Here is an 18,648-nt window from a genome sequence, read left to right on the forward strand (position 1 = left end):
GCAAAGCATCACTTGCATAGTGTAAGTATAGCACTGCCATCTGTAAACTTGTTTTTCCCTCAGCTATCAACAGAGGAGATCTTTCAGAGCACTTTGCTAATATTCTGTGAGATCAAGGCAACCCAACAGAATCATGACAAATACTGGAAGTGCTGGTTTGATGAACAAGGGGATCACTGATTTAGGAGGAGGAAAAATGACTAATTTTCCAGGCTCCGCTTCAACTGTGGACAGCGATCTACTAGGGAAAGTGTTGGACTTTTTGCCAACTAGCTTTCCCGAGAATGGTTACGTTTGCCAGTTCTCAACCCCACTGTGGGGCATAATGTGTCATTTGAAGTGTCGTTTATCCTAAAGAGCTGTTTAGAAAGATAGAAGGGCTGGAACTGCAGAGAGGCGTACAGAGGAAAACCCAAGGTTTACAGATTATGTATGAGATATACATAATCCATTCCTGTCTGCTACCCTCACCAGGAGCTAAATCGTGCACAGGAACACTTAAAAGACATCTCCCAGTGTACACTAAGTCCTTCTTTGTTTTCCTCCTGCTGCCAGACAAGGGAGAGAAGAGAACTGTTGAAACATACATTGGGTGGCAACTTCATAATAGCCACACTTCGTCTTTCCTTCTCTTTTCCAGAAGACAGAGCATAAAAACTAAGACGTCACCCTTACCTCTACGAAAGCTTTTAAATAATGGCTTTTCCAGGAGCAACGGCACTTCTCTCACTAGACCATTTCCCCAGATGGGATGTGCAATATAAAACCACCATACATTGGCTTATTGAGGAAAGGAGATAGACTTGTACAAATCACTGGAAAGATAAATAAGCTATAGAGATCAATAAATAAAAGCCAGGCGGAAAAAAAATCAAACTCCGGCATTCCAGACCAATTAAGATGTTATTTACTGCCCATGTGATTGTAACTTCAATGCTCTCCTTCCTTGTTTTCACACCATAGGCATTTGTTTTGCTGAGAGAAAGATATATAACTGATGTGTAAATAGAAAATGATATAGATAGATTTTATGTCCCATAAAACTGTTAATCTGTGCTCCACATTAAATATAAAGTACATTTTTTATTTAGACGCTGCACTGGTATAATTAAAATAAAGTATGCTAGCTTTATTTTTTCAGTAAGTCATTTCCAACCATAGAGATCAAATAACAGTGCAACAGCAGCATGAAATGCGGTTATAATAGCCTGAGACCACATTTCCTGAAACTAAAACATGGGAGATAATAGTGTGAAGGTACAAATTAAATGCAAATAAAACAGATTCCCTATTGTTGCTAAACCCTGTATTGGGTTTCAATGGGGAAATTTCACTCTAATGTTTAACTTCTTTGTACAGTAATCATTGACATGTTATCAGTTACATTTTGAGATGTCACTGATGGGAACTATCAGTGAAGGATTTAAGAAGACTACCTGCCCACCTTTCAGAAAGAAAATAGAAGTGAGTGCCTGGAAAAAAATTAAACAAAAATCTACTGCCCAGACTGCTTCTGGGACACTTATGGCAGTTGGCAAACACTCACTGACTTGTTTCCTAATTGATGTACGTTTTTGTAGCAACCTACTTTCATTTGCCAGCAGAAGCTCTTTTTGATTTCAGAGGTGTGTCAGCATATCTTAGCAAGATCCCATTTTTTTGAGGGTGACTGCTCTAAAAACATCTCATATTTTAACATAAGGGGATTTAACAGAGTCAGCCTGTGTCACAATTTCTGGTTTTCCTATGTTGTTATAGGCCCATATGGCACGGAGATCAAGAGTGGCTGATAGGATGTAGATGTTTTCAAAGTCGAAAACTAGGATTTCAAATGAACTTAGCAGAATCACCCTTCCTCTCAGCTCAGTTTCACATGGACCTTGCCACTAGTTTTTAAAATGTTTGTTGAGCAATTGGCTTCTTGGGATTTCAATCACACTGACATGAGTAGCTATTTCACAAGATATGGTCTTATTCTAGAGCTTCTGGTGAACAATCTCTTTCTAGTCTTTTACAAAATGGCCCATGTCTAATAATTCTATAATTCACAGGTCTCAACTTTCAGGAAACCTTTGGGTACATTACATTGTACACTGTTATTATACTCTGCAACTCCTCACTGTCAAAAATTAATAGAGACTACCAAAAAGTCTCTGCAGTCCCTTCCTTACTTTGAAGACTTACATTTCTGAAAGAATAAAGAGCCACATTGACACAAATTAACCCAAACTTTATCCTTTCTCCTTCTCCTCCAAAATTAGGGGCACACAGCCCTGTGGGGGGGCAGACAAGATGGTGCACTGAGGTGCAAAGAAATCATTAGAAGGTCTGCTTTTATTTATTTATATACTAAAAAGAAATGAAGCTTTACTACTAATATATATACTATTAATATAGATAATGTGGGATGGTTTAGAAGGAAATGTACATACACTGGGGTACCTAATCAAAATTTTGAAACTATTTTCATGCATGATTTTAAAAGTTTGGAGACTCCTAGGAACTGCAATTAACTCTCCAAATATTGGCATGGGAAAGAACTCTCAGAGACTCCATGGGATAGGTAGATTAATGCCATCAACCCCCACCCCCTACCAAAGATGTCCAAGTCCCATTCTCCAGACCCTGTCAATATTATATCTTGCATGCCAAAAGGATTTTGAAGATGTGTTTTAGAATAGGGACGGTGAGGTGGAGAGATTATCCTGGATTATCTGGGTGGGCCCAATCTAATCACATGATTCCTCAAAGGTACAGAATATTTTCCAGCTACAGTCCATGAAAGAGAAAGGTGACCATGGAAAAGAGACAGGCTGATGCCATGTGAGAAGGATTGGACTTGCCACTCCCAGTTTTGAAGATGGAGAAAGAGGCCATGAGTCAAGGAAAGCAGGCAGTCTCTGGAAGCTAGAAAAGGTAAGGGAAAGGATACTCCCCTAGAACCTCCAGAAGGAATGCAGCTCTGTCAACAAGTGATTTTAGCCCAGTGAGATCTCTGAACTACAGAACTGTATGCCAATAAACTTGCATTATTTCAAGCCACTAAAGTTGTGGTAATTTGTTATGGCTGCAAAAGGAAACTTCTGTACTCCATCTGCCCTAACTAATTTTGAATGCTAGAGTATCAGGACAGCTCTAAGTACTACACAGAACAGATTCAAGCTGCCATCATTTAAACATTTGGGGTCAACTTCTCCTGAATTTGCGTCACTAGAGGAATAAATAACAGTGAACTAAGTATGACAAAATAAGTTGATGAAATATTACTTGCAAAAATAGGAATAGGAGAAGAATGAGCTCTTTGGTCAAGAAGAGGTAAGAGTTTTCAGATATGATCTTTCCCATTATCTGAACATTATCTACAGGGCCATGAAATATCAAAAAAGAGTAAAAAAGCTGACCTTGGAATAAGTCGCATTTTCCCCAAATCTAAGGCAGTTAGAGAATTTTAAAACTCATTCTTCAATATTTGAACTTCAAAAGGTAAAATTTCCAGGAATGACAGTATCGTGCTGGAAACATTAATGTGCCAGCATGAAATAATATCATTCTGTAGGAGGTAATAAAGGTATGAATTATGTCAAATTGTATTTGGCTCATGGATGTTACTGTGCTTCTTATGGGCAGATACGGCTAACAGGCACAAGAACACCTGCCTGTCTCCCTCAGAAAATTGAAGTCACGTGCACAAACATCAGTCTATGAAATTAGGGGATCATTTGTTGCAAAATGGAAATGTGTCCTGTTACAGATACACCTCTTAGGGATATGGAGTATCTCTTGTTACAGCAGAACATAATTTTTCTCCTGGCCTTGCTCACCGTAGAAAGAACCATTAAGCCATTAACATTACAAGTGGTAGCTTCTACTCCAGTTCGGTAATATAATATGCTAAATGAACTTTTTGCTATGCTATATAGTGCTCTATTATGGACTCTTGCCCTTAATCGGTTTGGGGGTCATTGGCCATCTCAGTTAATGTGAGGAATCTACTATTCTTTAAGTAAAATGTCCAATGGCATCTCCTATAGAAATGGGCCGGGTTCAAATGATACGCGTCAGAATGCATGTGCCACTGTGCAAGCATATGGCTCTCCCTGCGTTTGTAATTTAGGGTAAGAAAACAGAGTCCATTTTTTTAAGGTTTATAGGAAGTATTGACAGAGGCCATTTTGTACCCATGTTGTTTAGAGGTCTGAGGAAACATGGCACGAGGAAACTACAAAATCCGTAGGCCTCATGGCGATTTAACCCTTTTGGAGCTAAGGCATTAAGGGGGGAAAGCTGCCTTTCTCTTCTTTGCCCCTGGCTGCAGATGCATATGGATAATACTACAAACAGAACCATCGCTTCTGCTACAACCTGGGTGATAATGTGCTCAGTTAATCTACACAACATAGAGTCATCCTCTCAAAAAGTAATTCACTTCTTTAAAAACTGGAAGGAAAATAAATATGGTGCAGTAAAATTGTTGAGTAGAGGAATCTATCTGGACATTTCACAAAACATTTCATTATGCTGACAATTCCCAGAAGTACTCTCAAGAGTGCTTTAAGCTGAGGATTACTGCACTGGAGCTGATGGACTTTTTTTGTAGCCCCTTTAAAAGGCAGTGAACCGTTTTTCTATTTTATTTAAATAATGCCCCTTAAAATGGATTTTTAGAGGTATAATAACTCCTTAAGAGTCAGTTATGCTAAACAGTTTCTCTTGATAGAAATGTTGTAAAACTCGTTAACTGCACAATTTCAGATGCCGGCTTGGTGAACACTAACTGACATGTGAATGACCAGAGTTTGTAAAATAAATTGCAATAGTTGTTGTATCACACAGCCAGCATTGCCCAAGCTGGAGGCCGCAAGGGGCTCCAACCTGACAGAAAATTACTTCAAGATGAATGAAAAGTGCTTGTTTCTCTTTATTAGTTTTTAGAGAACAATGAAAATGTTGAATTGTTTACAGAGGGCTGATTAAATGTGGTCAGTGGGGCCACATCCCTACTGCTAACTGTTGGTCTCCTTCTCCCGCTGGCCCCCGAACTACACTCTCACACACCACCCACTCCAAGCACCCAACCCCCACCCTTAGCTCCCTGCCACATGCATCTTCTTAGAGGCTATTATGGCTGCACATCTGTGTGTGAAATTTGCTCATTCTGACATTCCACTGCTGCTCAGAGCTGCAGAGGCCTTTGTTAGGTAAAACAGTCTTGTCAAGTCTAACAAGCAGGTCATGCAATTTGCTGGACACTGCAGCCGAGAATAGCCCAGGATGAATTGCTCTGGCCTCAAACAAGGCTCAGTTCCATACTGGAATACATATGTATTCCTTTCATTGGGCAGTACTACAAAAATTCATGACATTATGTTTTTTTAAAGCTTGGATTTAAAAAAAGAAAAAAATATATATATATATATATGTTGCTAGGTTAGACTACCACAAAATAGCCTATTTGTTATATTTACTCAAGTTAACTACTGTCTTATGGCTAAAGGAAAAAGGCATGAAGTGCTTTAATTGGTCATTTGTGGTTTAAATCCCATTTATGTTTTACCAGAAAGCACAGTGAGAGGAAAGGCACTAGCTACCATTTTAGCTGACTATTTGGTGTACTTAAAGGGGTGGTCAAAACCAGGGCATTTAGGAGGATGTTGCGGAGAAAGATTCTCACTTTATATTTCCACAAGGTAAATAGTGCTTGATGGAAAGAAATATGAGAACTCATTAATAAGCATATGCCAAGCAGGAAGGAAAAAAGTCCTTTTACCAGCCCAAGCTAAATGAATCAGATCCAGAAGATGTTTTGGTAAGCTAAAAAATTAAGGAAAAGCAAATCACTGTCGCTCAGCTCAACAAACAGCTGTCCATAGCTCACCTCCTTCCTCACTCCCAACCTCACCCTTACACACGCACACATATGCACACACACACGTTAGGGAAATAAGCAGTAAGACGGAACAGTTCAAATGCTATTTGTGGCATTCTGACACAATACATAACACACACCCCTAATGTAGAAGCAGGATTCTCTTTCCCTCTGTGCAGAATATGCATTCTGAGCCTATTATGTGTATAAACAATGGCATATGTAATTACCTTTCTAGGGTGGCAATTATTCCTCAGAATCAACAACTAGAGTTAAAGCATGTTCCCCCAAAAGACATTTGGGGATCAATTCTGGGTCAATTACGTCAGGCTTTGATTTATCACATGGTGTCAGGCCATGTTAAAAAAAGAAAGTTTAAAAAAAAAAAAAGGCATTATGAGATAAAGGCTAAAGGTTTGACTCAAATTGGTTTGTCTCCAACTTTGCTTTCTCCCAATTGCTCTGCCCTCCCCCATTCTCAAAACAACTGTGATTTTCTGGGTTTTATCTGTTAGACAGTTTGTTGTTTGGGAATACTAAATGAAATGAATCTGGACTACATCCAGATTTGATCTGCCCCCACACCACCAGGCACTGGGAATTTCTCCTGGGATGCAGTGGAGGGGAGAGGTTAATAGTTTAGGCTTTAGAATCTAAGAGATCTGGATTTAGATCCCCATGACTTAAGCAAGATACATACATATCTCTGCAGTAGATAATACCTACTTCAAATGGTTGCTGTAAGGTTTAAATGAGATAATTAAGTGAGAGGATATGTGTAAAACACTTAGCTCAGCGCCTGGCATGTCGTGAATACCCAGTGAATGGAGTAATTACTCTTCTAGCGGTAGACAAGCCAGAGGAGAAGCAGAACAGCCCCTCCAAAGTTTGCCTACCCTGATCAAGTTGGCCAAGGGCCAGGGAAAGCAGAGTGGATGTTAGTACAAATCACAGGGCCAAACTTATGAATCGAAGACACCTATTAAGAAGCCCAGTGGACTAAACAAATATGAAGAAACTGGTTAACTTGGACTTATTCTAACTAGATTGACTGGAAACCAATGAAAGTGCTACTCTATTAGCAAGACCCCTCTGTCTTTTACAGAGCCTTAAGAAGCCCAGAAAAAAGCTACCTTACACATTTTTTGGATCACCAAATGTTTACTCAACACATACCTACTATGCGCCAGCCACTGTGCTAGTTTCCAGGAACATAGAGATGTTCCCTACAAAAAATTTCACAGAATAGGAAATAAAGGTCTACAGTTTAGTACAATATAGTTTCATAACTCAGATTAACAAACATCCAGTATCACCATCAGGATTTTGGGGGCAGGGAGATTCATCCTATTAAGGATGGATCATATCATTAAAGTCACTGGTCAAATTAGAACAATTCCTTACTGGGGAGCAAAATATTTAATTTTTGAAAATTAAGTAAAAAGGGAAGGTATAAGAATTCTCCTCAAATTCTTTAGGAAGCAATATAATCTCCTATTCAAAAACAGTTTAAATCCATTTTATATGGAGTAACATTGTTTATTCAATAAGAGGGAAACAGCACTTCACAATTCATTTCTCAAATGATGCACAGTGCTATTAGGAGTGTTATTGGCAGCTAAATTAAGAAGTCTGTTGATGATGTTTAAAAAAAAAAAAAAGCTGGCACATTTCCCATTCAAATGGACACTACTCCAGACAAAGAAGTTTCTATTGTTGCTTCTTACATAATAAAATGTGTTACAAACACCATATAAAATGTCTAGTATCTACAGTCCTATTAGTGTTTTAACACTAAAAATCATGACTTATTCCCAGATCAGAAATAAGTTTTTGAAAAAAACGTACAGTAATTTTGGAACATAGAGGACAACACATGAATACTGAAATAGCCAAATTTTCTGACAGAGTCATTGCCTGGGTCTGTTTTGCTCCTATCCCTGCCCTGTCTTGGGTCCGTGAACAATATTCCCAAGTTTGATCCAAATGTTCCCCTTCCACATGCTAATAACTCACACAGGATGTCAGGCTCCTAGGGCACAGAAGGTAGAGGCCTACAGAGGCAACAGATGTAATTCACCTATCCACTCTTCAAGAAATGTACAAACACAATGTATCTTTTCAACAGACAATCTACACCTAGGAAGAAAAAAATTAATCCAATTAATTCCAACTCTAATATGTTAATATCTCTAAAGTCTACCAAATATTTATAGAATCAATAAAATAAACCCTACCTATCGAAAGTCCACAAAAATGGAATTAAGATGTCCTTCACTTGCCCACATTAGATTGTTTTGTTTCATTTTTTATTAAAGGGATTTAAAATACTTGCAGAATACACTTTTCCATTCATTTGTTTTCTATCTTAGAAACACATTTAATTAAGAGCAGAAGAAAAAAAAAAGTGCCCTGAAAGTAATTGTAAATCCATTGAAAGCAGGAAACACATCTTACTTGTCTCCCTCATTTTCCCTCCCCTGTTTTGTGCAGTGATTCACCCACAGTAAGTACTCAATTAAGTTAAAAAGGCAATGCGTGTTTCAATTCACATTAATTTGGAGGGGATGCATTGATTTAAGGAACAGCTGAGACAAAAAGGATAGATTCAATCTTCCCTGATTTCTGGCTAGTGAGGCACACTGTCTTGAAAACTTTGCTGAAGCTTGTGTAACACTGGCATCATTAACTGCTGGCCACTGTGGCATTCTTAATGTCTTGATTTGTTTGCATTTTTGCTGACGGTAACAAGATGATTCTCCAACGGTTGTCTTTCCAACAAGAAAATGTGAAAGGAGCTGTGAAGCAGGTATTCAGTGAAGCAGGTATTCAGGCTACCCCTGTCCTACAGACAGTACATCTGCGAACAAAATGGAAACAAATTATTAATCCAAGCCTTTCTAAGAACAACTTTTCAGAAGTTCAACAGTTGGTCTTCTGCTGATCACTGAAATTTTATTTAGCTCAACCTTTCAAAAATACAACCAGGATCTTTTATGGTAATAGTTCTGCTTCGAGTTTTCTTTCCTTACCTTCAATAATGACTTTGGAATCCATTGCTACCCCAGGTGCAGATCCAAGCCCAAAAAAATGAGAAACACCATGTAGCTGTACATTTTGAAAATGAAGTTTCCCTATCCAGGGAAGGAATCTGTATTTTCTTTCCTCGCCTCCATAAAACAGGTATAAAAGCCCTCCTGAAGATCTTGCCTCTATCCCATCAAGTCCATGCCTCTATCTCATCATGGAGCAGCCAAGTGGCTGGCTGGGAACCAACAGCGGCAGACAGCACCCTTGAGTGAAGCAATCTGGCCAGGCAGGAGCACTCCTCAGTCAGCAAAGGCTCTGAACTAACCAGGTCAATAAAAGAGGTACGCACAAACACTTCAAACTTCACCTTCAGCAACCAAGGCCCCCCGTGAGAGAGAGCAACACAGACAGATATGTACAGGTAGGCCCACCTGAGGCTTTCAGTGATACTCATGCACATGTACACTAATAACACTATCTTTGAACAGGAAAGAAAAGCATCTTTGCAAGAAACATTATTCATTCACATGCTCAAGGGCTCTATCCCTCTGAAATGTCTCACTGCAGACCCATGGCATTTGAGACTGAAAGCCAATAAACACACAAGTAAGCTTGGCCTTAACACACTTATTTACCAATTTATTTATTTGGGTTTTTAAAAAACAGGCCAAAAGTGATACATGTTTGAAATGTCCTTCAGCTCTATCCAATTTCTCAGTCACTTGGCCTATCTATTGCTGTAGGAATGAGGACTGGTTATTTAAGGAGAGGGAACTTCGCTCTCAGTGAGTGGGCAAGTTTCCTAGGCTTTCCCTTTTGCCACCCCACTGGCCCCTTGTGTCCGAGGGGATCAGGGATCCTCACCCTCCTGAGGCCCACTCAGCAAGAAAGAACAAAGCAGCTTCAACTCATCTTGAATCTTGAATCTCTTCCACTCCACCCATGTCTGTGAGTCCAGGTCTGGTATGGAGTGTTGGAAGATACTCATAGCAAGGGACCCTGGAAGTATACTGAACTGGGGTGGGATTTTCCTTCCCATGGTGCAGTGAGCAGCTGAGGTGGTGAGGGAGCCATGCAGCTGGATTCTGGTTGGCATTCCCTCCTTGTGCTGGATGGGGAGGCTGAGGATGGGGCAGCCTCTGCTTGGTTTGGTTGTGAGATAAGAAGAAGCAAGCACAGTCATCCCCGAGTTATTTGAGCAAAACACTGCTGTAAATAAACTTTTGTTTTTATCTTATGTCAAATACAATTGGTTTTGGTTTAAAAAAAAAAAAAACCCCTTCAGCTCATGAACATTTTTGTTGTACTATGCAAGCATTTAAAATCAACCTAGAATCATTTTAGGTTCTTCCTTCTCTATCCATGATATCAAACTTGTCATTGAAACCTCTTCCTGATTTGAAATGTTTTGTGCAGCCCCTTTTTATTCTGAATTTCTACTAAACCCTCCCCATCTCTTTGACAAGCACTGCTCTCCTCAACCTGGAATATGACAGGCTCCTAGCTATGCCTACATCTCCTGTGCTGTAGTCCCCACTCCTTCCGAGTGACGCAACCCCACAAGGCCTCCACTTCAGCCGTTCTTTTCGAGATCCATCTGAGGGCCCCTGAAGGATCTAAAGAGGCTCAGCACACCTGTGACCTTCAGTGCCTCTTCATCATGCAGGCAAAAGAGAAGCAACCTCAGCACACCAGATAGCAGGAATGGTCTTCCTTTCTCCTCTACAAACTGAGTTTACTCTGGACAGCTTCATCATCATTCCTCCATTTCCCTAATAACTCCACACAGGTTGGCCCAAACTCCAGCAACTGGATTTTGTCCTGACACGCTTTCTTTTTTTCCTTCAAGACCTTGCGCCTTGCCCTGAACTTCGATCTACTTGACTAGGGCCCTGACACTACCCTTTCCCAGATTCTCTTCCAGAACTCCAGCTGTCAGCTGGAATCCAGCTATGATTAGATTGCCCAACTTCCATGACACCACCATTCTCGATTCAATCTCACCTGCTATCTACATTTTGGTAACCAAATCTCCAGATAAATTGGATCTTCCTCTTGTTCACTGAGGACTAGACTGTCGCCTAACACTAGTGCAGCCAGGCTCCCAGTCCATGATACACCTAGTCTTGACTTCTCTTGTTCTCTGGCAAACTGTGTTGCTGAGATCCTGCATAGGAACCCCATATTCCCAACCTAGACAAATTCTACTTAAGAGGCTAGTTTTTATAATATCTACAATGTCTTTATAATACAATGTATTTATTCATTCATTCAATTAATCAGTAACTTATTAATTTATTCTCTCTTCATTCCATAAAAACTTAAAGAGGTTAACATTAACTTGGTTAAAAACAAAAAACAAAAAACTTACCTAACTGCCTACAATTTAACCCCTGCCTGATTTTTGAAGTACCCCACTTTCCTCTTCCAGTTCATTCCCTAGTCTCTAAAATGAAATCTCTGCTTCAGGCACATAGGTTCACTGACCTCTAAGCTCATTATGAATCTTTATTCACCTCCTTTTTTCTGTCTTCTTAATTAGTTCCTTTAATCCTTTGGCACCTCACTTGTAACATGATCTAGAAAGACTTCCCCAAGAAACAAATCCGCATTCACTTATCCCTTACCTGGATTCTTCTGGAGTAATCAATAACACAGAGTTCAAGTATTTCATTTGCTTTCACTAAATGTTTCCTATACATTAGCTCCCCAGACAATAAGTTATTTGAGAACTGGGATAAAGGCCATGTCCTATATTTGTTATAGTGCCTTCTAAAACAAAGTTCCACTTCTGCTTCTCCCCTCCTTTACTTTACTCCCCAAACCTATGCCAATGAAGAAAGAGCAAAGAAGACTGAATCAAGTTACTGGAATCAATGAAACCTCTTAATAGGGGCTGGAGCTTTGGGTGTATGGAGAAAAAATGTTAGTTTTGACTTCTGTAGGCTGTGACCTCTTTGGAGTTCATCTCTTGGGATTCTCACACTCTCTAGATTGCTCCTCTCTACCTCCATGTGGCCAGTGAGGCAAAACGGGTCTATAACTGCCTTGCACTTAGGAGATGCTTCCCAATAACCTTTCCCCAAGATAAGGCTTAGGGGGAACTAATTAGACCAGCTCTAACTTCACCTTTTATCTTTCTTTTTTTCTTTTTCTCCTGCCTCAATCAGCCACTGGTAAAGTAGGATCTAGAAAGCTGGACCCAGGAAAAAGGATGAAGTACATCCATCTGAGTTCAAGACACAATATTTCCAAAGCAGCTCCATGTGGACAGCTGAGTTCATCAGAGACTGCATTAGGTTTGGGATTGGAGCTTGGGGTTGGGCAGCACCTAGGTAACGAAAGTATATATACATGTACTTGACCTCTTCTACCTCAGCTGCAGTAACTTCTTCCTAGAAACATCACCAAAGGCAAGGGAAGCTAAGGCAAAAATGAACTATTGGGACTTCATTAAGATCAAAAGCTTTTGCACAGTAAAGGAAACAGTCAACAAAACCAAAAGATAACCAACAGAATAGGAGAAGATATTTGCAAATGACATATCAGATAAAGGACTAGTATCCAAAATCTATATAGAACTTATCAAACTCAACACCCAAAGAACAAATAATCCAATCAATAAATGGGCAAAAGACATAAACAGACATTTCTGTGAAGAAGATATTCAAATGGCCAACAGACACATGAAAAAGTGTTCAACATCACTCGGAATCATGGAAATACAAATCAAAACCACAATGAGATACCATCTCACACCAGTCAGAATGGCTAAAATTAACAAGTCAGGAAATGACAGATGTTGGCAAGGATGCAGAGAAAGGGGAACCCTCCTACACTCTTGGTGGGAATGCAAGCTGGCGCAGCCACTCTAGAAAACAGTAAGGAGGTTCCTCAAAATGTTGAAAATAGAGCTACTCTACAACCCAGCAACCGTGCTACTGGGCATTTACCCTAAGGATACAAATGTAGTGATCCCAAGGGGTATGTGCACCTGAATGTTTATAGCAATAATGTTCCCAATAGCCAAACTATGTAAAGAACCCAAATGTCCATCAATAGATGGATGGATGAAGAAGATGTGGTATACACACACACACACACACACACACACACACACACACTCACATATACATACCATGGAATACTATGCAGCCATCAAAAAGGAGATCTTGCCATTTGCAATGACATGGATGGAACTAGAGGGTATTACGCTAAGCAAAATTAGTCAATCAGAGGAAGACAATTATCATATGATCTCTCTGATATGAGGAATTTGAGAGACAGGGTGGGGGGTCATGGGGATCAGGGAGGGAATAAATGAAACAAGATGGGGCCGGGAAGGGAGACAAACCATAAGAGACTCTTAATCTCAGGAAACAAACTGAGGATTGCTGGGGGCTGGGGGAGGGAAATGGTGGCAGGGTGATGGACATTGGGGAGGGTCTGTGCTATGGTGAGCACTGTGAATTGTGTAAGACTAATGATTCACAGACCTGTACCCCTGACACAAATAATACATTATATGTTAATAAAATTTTAAAAAGAGTATATGTGTATGTACTTTAGGTCTTTCCTATGCTTATCTCCTCCTGCAGCCCCAGAAGATACCAAAGGATCTTCTGAGAGTGGGTCCATCTCAACATAACCACTAAGTAGATTCTCAATAAATATTCTCCATACGTGTTAATTACTTTTTCTATAGTAAATATCTAAACTTAATCAGTATAGATTAAGAAGGAGCACCTGACTGGCTCACTCAGTAGAGCATGCATGATCTCAGGGTCATGAGCATGAGTCCACCTAGAGCCTACCTGAAAAGAATAAGTTTTTAAAAATTAAAAAAAATTTTTTTAATATAATTTTTTATTTTTTATAAACATGTATTTTTATCCCCAGTGGTACAGGTCTGTGAATCACCAGGTTTACACACTTCACAGCACTCACCAAAGCACATACCCTCCCCAATGTCCATAATACCACCCCCTTCTCCCAAACCCCCTCCCCCCAGCAACCCTCAGTTTGTTTTGTGAGATTAAGAGTCACTTATGGTTTGTCTCCCTCCCAATCCCATCTTCTTTCATTTATTCTTCTCGTACCCACTTGAGCCCCCATGTTGTAACACCACTTCCTCATATCAGGGAGATCATATGATAGTTGTCTTTCTCTGCCTGACTTATTTCGCTAAGCATGATACGCTCTAGTTCCATCCATGTTGTCGCAAATGGCAAGATTTCATTTCTTTTGATGGCTGCATAGTATTCCATTGTGTATATATACCACATCTTCTTGATCCATTCATCTGTTGATGGACATCTAGGTTCTTTCCATAGTTTGGCTATTGTGGACATTGCTGCTATAAACATTCGGGTGCACGTGTCCCTTTGGATCACTACGTTTGTATCTTTAGGGTAAATACCCAATAGTGCAATTGCTGGGTCATAGGGCAGTTCTATTTTCAACATTTTGAGGAACCTCCATGCTGTTTTCCAGAGTGGCTGCACCAGCTTGCATTCCCACCAACAGTGTAGGAGGGTGCCCCTTTCTCCGCATCCTCGCCAGCATCTGTCATTTCCTGACTTGTTGATTTTAGCCATTCTGACTGGTGTGAGGTGATATCGCATTGTGGTTTTGATTTGTATTTCCCTGATACCGAGTGATATGGAGCACTTTTTCATGTGTCTGTTGGCCATCTGGATGTCTTCTTTGCAGAAATGTCTGTTCATGTCCTCTTCCCATTTCTTGATTGGATTATTTGTTCTTTGGGTGTTGAGTTTGCTAAGCTCTTTATAGATTCTGGACACTAGTCCTTTATCTGATATGTCGTTTGCAAATATCTTCTCCCATTCTGTCAGTTGTCTTTTGATTTTGTTGACTATTTCCTTTGCTGTGCAAAAGCTTTTGATCTTGATGAAATCCCAATAGTTCATTTTTGCCCTTGCTTCCCTTGCCTTTTGCGTTGTTCCTAGGAAGATGTTGCTGCGGCTGAGGTCGAAGAGGTTGCTGCCTGTGTTCTCCTCAAGGATTTTGATGGATTCCTTTCGCACATTGAGGTCCTTCATCCATTTTGAGTCTATTTTCGTGTGTGGTGTAAGGAAATGGTCCAATTTCATTTTTCTGCATGTGGCTGTCCAATTTTCCCAGCACCATTTATTGAAGAGGCTGTCTTTTTTCCATTGGACATTCTTTCCTGCTTTGTCGAAGATTAGTTGACCATAGAGTTGAGAGTCTATTTCTGGGCTCTCTATTCTGTTCCATTGATCTATGGGTCTGTTTTTGTGCCAGTACCATGCTGTCTTGATGATGACAGCTTTGTAATAGAGCTTGAAGTCCGGGATTGTGATGCCACCAACGTTGGCTTTCTTTTTCAATATCCCTTTAGCTATTCGAGGTCTTTTCTGGTTCCATATAAATTTTAGAATTATTTGTTCCATTTCTTTGAAAAAGATGGATGGTACTTTGATAGGAATTGCATTAAATGTGTAGATTGCTTTAGGTAGCATAGACATTTTCACAATATTTATTCTTCCAATCCAGGAGCATGGAACATTTTTCCATTTCTTTGTGTCTTCCTCAATTTCTTTCATGAGTACTTTATAGTTTTCTGAGTATAGATTCTGTGTCTCTTTGGTTAGGTTTATTCCTAGGTATCTTATGGTTTTGGGTGCAATTGTAAATGGGATTGACTCCTTAATTTCCCTTTCTTCTGTCTTGCTGTTGGTGTAGAGAAATGCAACTGATTTCTGTGCATTGATTTTATATCCTGACACTTTACTGAATTCCTGTATAAGTTCTAGCAGTTTTGGAGTGGAGTCTTTGGGTTTTCAAAACTCTTCAAAGTGTAGGGATAGAGGGCACATACCTCAATATCATCAAAGCCATCTATGAAAAACCCACCGCAAATATCATTCTCAATGGAGAAAAACTGAAAGCTTTTCCGCTAAGGTCAGGAACACGGCAGGGATGTCCATTATCACCACTGCTATTCAACATAGTACTAGAGGTCCTAGCCTCAGCAATCAGACAACAAAAGGAAATTAAAGGCATCCACATCGGCAAAGAAGAAGTCAAATTATCACTCTTCGCAGATGATATGATACTATATGTAAAAATTAAAAATTTTTTTAAAAAAAGAATTAACCAAGAATTCTAGGAAACTCTGAAGTTCAGGGTCAAGATTGTTTATGATTTATGTATTGAATACATGCTCCACTAACTTTAGAGTAATTTTATTTCTATAAATCCATCTTTTTATGAAAACATCTCTTACAAAATAGATCTCTTGAGTTTGAGATCTTTTTGAGTGAGGATGTACGCTAGACAAATCCCAAGGATTTTGCAAGGCTTTCTGCCAAACATTAAAACCAGCAGACCTCTTGCATTATGAAATTTTGAATTAGCATTTGTAGATGACCAGAGTCCACTGAAGAATCATGTAATATTCATGATATCTCACACATTATATTTAAATAATGTAATCATACACATACTATATTCATGTGTGTGTATACATATATAACCATGATATCCTACTTGGGAAAAAATGTATAATGGATGTAGGCATATCCCAAAGTCATGACATCATTCATCACTTGTCTAAATCTGTGGTCAAACCCATTTTGAAACCATGTTCTTAATTAGCATGTGATGCAGAGATTGCTAGCCATCCCTTAATGCCCCATTCTCCCCTTTTTCCTTTATTAATAGAACCCCTGAATTTTGAGAAGTACATGGCCACAAAAATATACCTTGAGAACTTCCTGGCAGATAGGTATAGCTGGTAGGATGTGTGTAGAAGTTTGAAGTGCAAACATCTAGGAAATGCCTTTACAAAGAATGATTATGAGGGCAACTGGGTGGCTCAGCCTTTGGCTTAGGTCATGATCCCAGGGTATTGGGGTCAAGCCCTTGTCAGGCTCCCCACTCAGTGGGAAGTCTGCCTTTTCCTCTGCCCCTCCCACCCACTCCAGCTTGTGCATGTATGCTCTCTCTCGATCTCAAATAAGTAAATGAAATCTTTAAAAAAAGACAAGAATGATTGTATATCTTTGGACATATGAATGATAGCAGAATAAAAGACCAAATTTTATTCTTCCCTTACTTAACAGTATAAGCATCAGTAGTCCAGGGTTGATAATGGCATCTCCAGGATGTTAAGGAGCTCCTTCTAGCTTGTTTGAGCCACAGTATTTTGTAATATCTTAATGAAAACATAAGCTAGGCTGCTCTAGCAAATACAGCACTGTAATTCTAGCTCTGCCCCTTATTTCCTATCAAAACTTGGACAAATTATTTAAGCTCTATGTATTTCTTTCTGTCTATACCTACTTCATAAGTTATTGGCAACATGAGATGGTCTTTTTTTTTTTTTTTTTTTTTTTTGCTTCCCATTATATCCCCAGCTTCTAGCTCAGTGTTTGCACATGGTAAGAATTCAATAAATATTATTATTGCTGTTCCTGTTGATATGCCAAATGTAGACACAAAATGCTATAACTTAACAACTAAACCATTAGGTACTTTCAATAAAGATCTGAATAATGCAACTAATCTACATGGTGCGTATTAGAGTGATCACATTTTCTGACCCAAATCTTGGAAATCATGGTCTGGCAAAAGGTTTTTCTTACGTGAAGATTTATTTATATGAAAATGCTTACACGTTAAACCACTGGTTGTCAACTTAATAAACTGATTTTACTTTTTTTTTCTAAAATTTTTTAAAAATTATTTGACAGAGGGAGAGAGAGAGAGATCACAAGTAGGCAGAAAGGCAGACAGAGAGAGGGGGGGGAAGCAGGCTCCCTGCCGAGAAGAGAGCCCCATGCAGGGCTGGATCCCAAGACCCTGAAATCATGACCTGAGCCAAAAGCAGAGGCTTAACCTCTGACAAACTGTGTAAGCTTGTCATTAAAGGGATGGGAGATTACAGTCTCTATGCAGGACATTATAGTGCTTACATTTCTCATCCATACAGCCTATGAAACATACAGCAGAAAGCAAGATGAAAATAAAACTTAACATGGACTTAACTTCTACTCTCTCCAATGAGTGCTGAGAGCTAGTGATCAATCCACATTTTCTACCATATATTTTTTTTTAATTTTAAATATATAGATGTGTGTGTGTGTATGTGTGTGTATACACATATATATGTGTATATATATATATATATGAAGAGAGAGAGGGAGAGAGTTCTATTTCTTTCTGACTGATACAAAGACATCTCATAAAGGACACAAAGATTATGCACAAAATTGACTATTCAGTGATTTAAGTCTAACTTAAGACCTTGGGCTTCCACTTTTTTTTTTTAATTTATTCTTTTTTTTAATTTTTTTAAATTTATTTTCAGCATAACAGTATTCATTGTTTTTATACCACCAACTCCACACATAAGAAGGGAAATAATCAAGATTAGAGCTTGGGCTTCCACTTCTAAAATATTATTCTTTTCCTCTTTCACCCTATCTATATATCACCATTTCGCTTCTCTGTAATTTTTTTACTTCTGTATTTAAAATCCTCATCTACAATGGAGATTATATCAAGAGTGAAATTTGTTAGGTGAATTGAAGAAGACAAGTCTGAATTAATAAAAAGTGTAAAGTATGGGATTGTTGTCCAAAAGATCATGATAACAGCAACAGCTAATGTTTTGAGAGTTGACTATATGAAAATCGGGAGGCTGAACACTTTACATGCATTATCTCATTGAGTCCTCATAAAAGTCCTGGAGCAGGTATTATCAT

At 39.1% G+C, this 18,648-nt stretch overlaps 1 long non-coding RNA gene across 4 annotated transcripts in view; it reads right to left on the reverse strand.

Moving 5' to 3' along the window:
• Positions 1-8,153: 8,153 nt before the first annotated feature.
• LOC132027989 (uncharacterized) overlaps positions 8,154-18,648 on the reverse strand; it is a 151,093-nt gene continuing 140,598 nt past the window's right edge. For all 4 annotated transcript variants that reach the window (XR_009407304.1, XR_009407302.1, XR_009407301.1 and 1 more), the window contains one exon: positions 8,154-8,726. This is a non-coding gene — a long non-coding RNA (uncharacterized LOC132027989). The remainder of the gene's footprint in view (positions 8,727-18,648) is intronic.

Source organism: Mustela nigripes, chromosome 12 (assembly GCF_022355385.1).
Source record: "Mustela nigripes isolate SB6536 chromosome 12, MUSNIG.SB6536, whole genome shotgun sequence".
Taxonomy (NCBI): Eukaryota; Metazoa; Chordata; class Mammalia; order Carnivora; family Mustelidae; genus Mustela; species Mustela nigripes.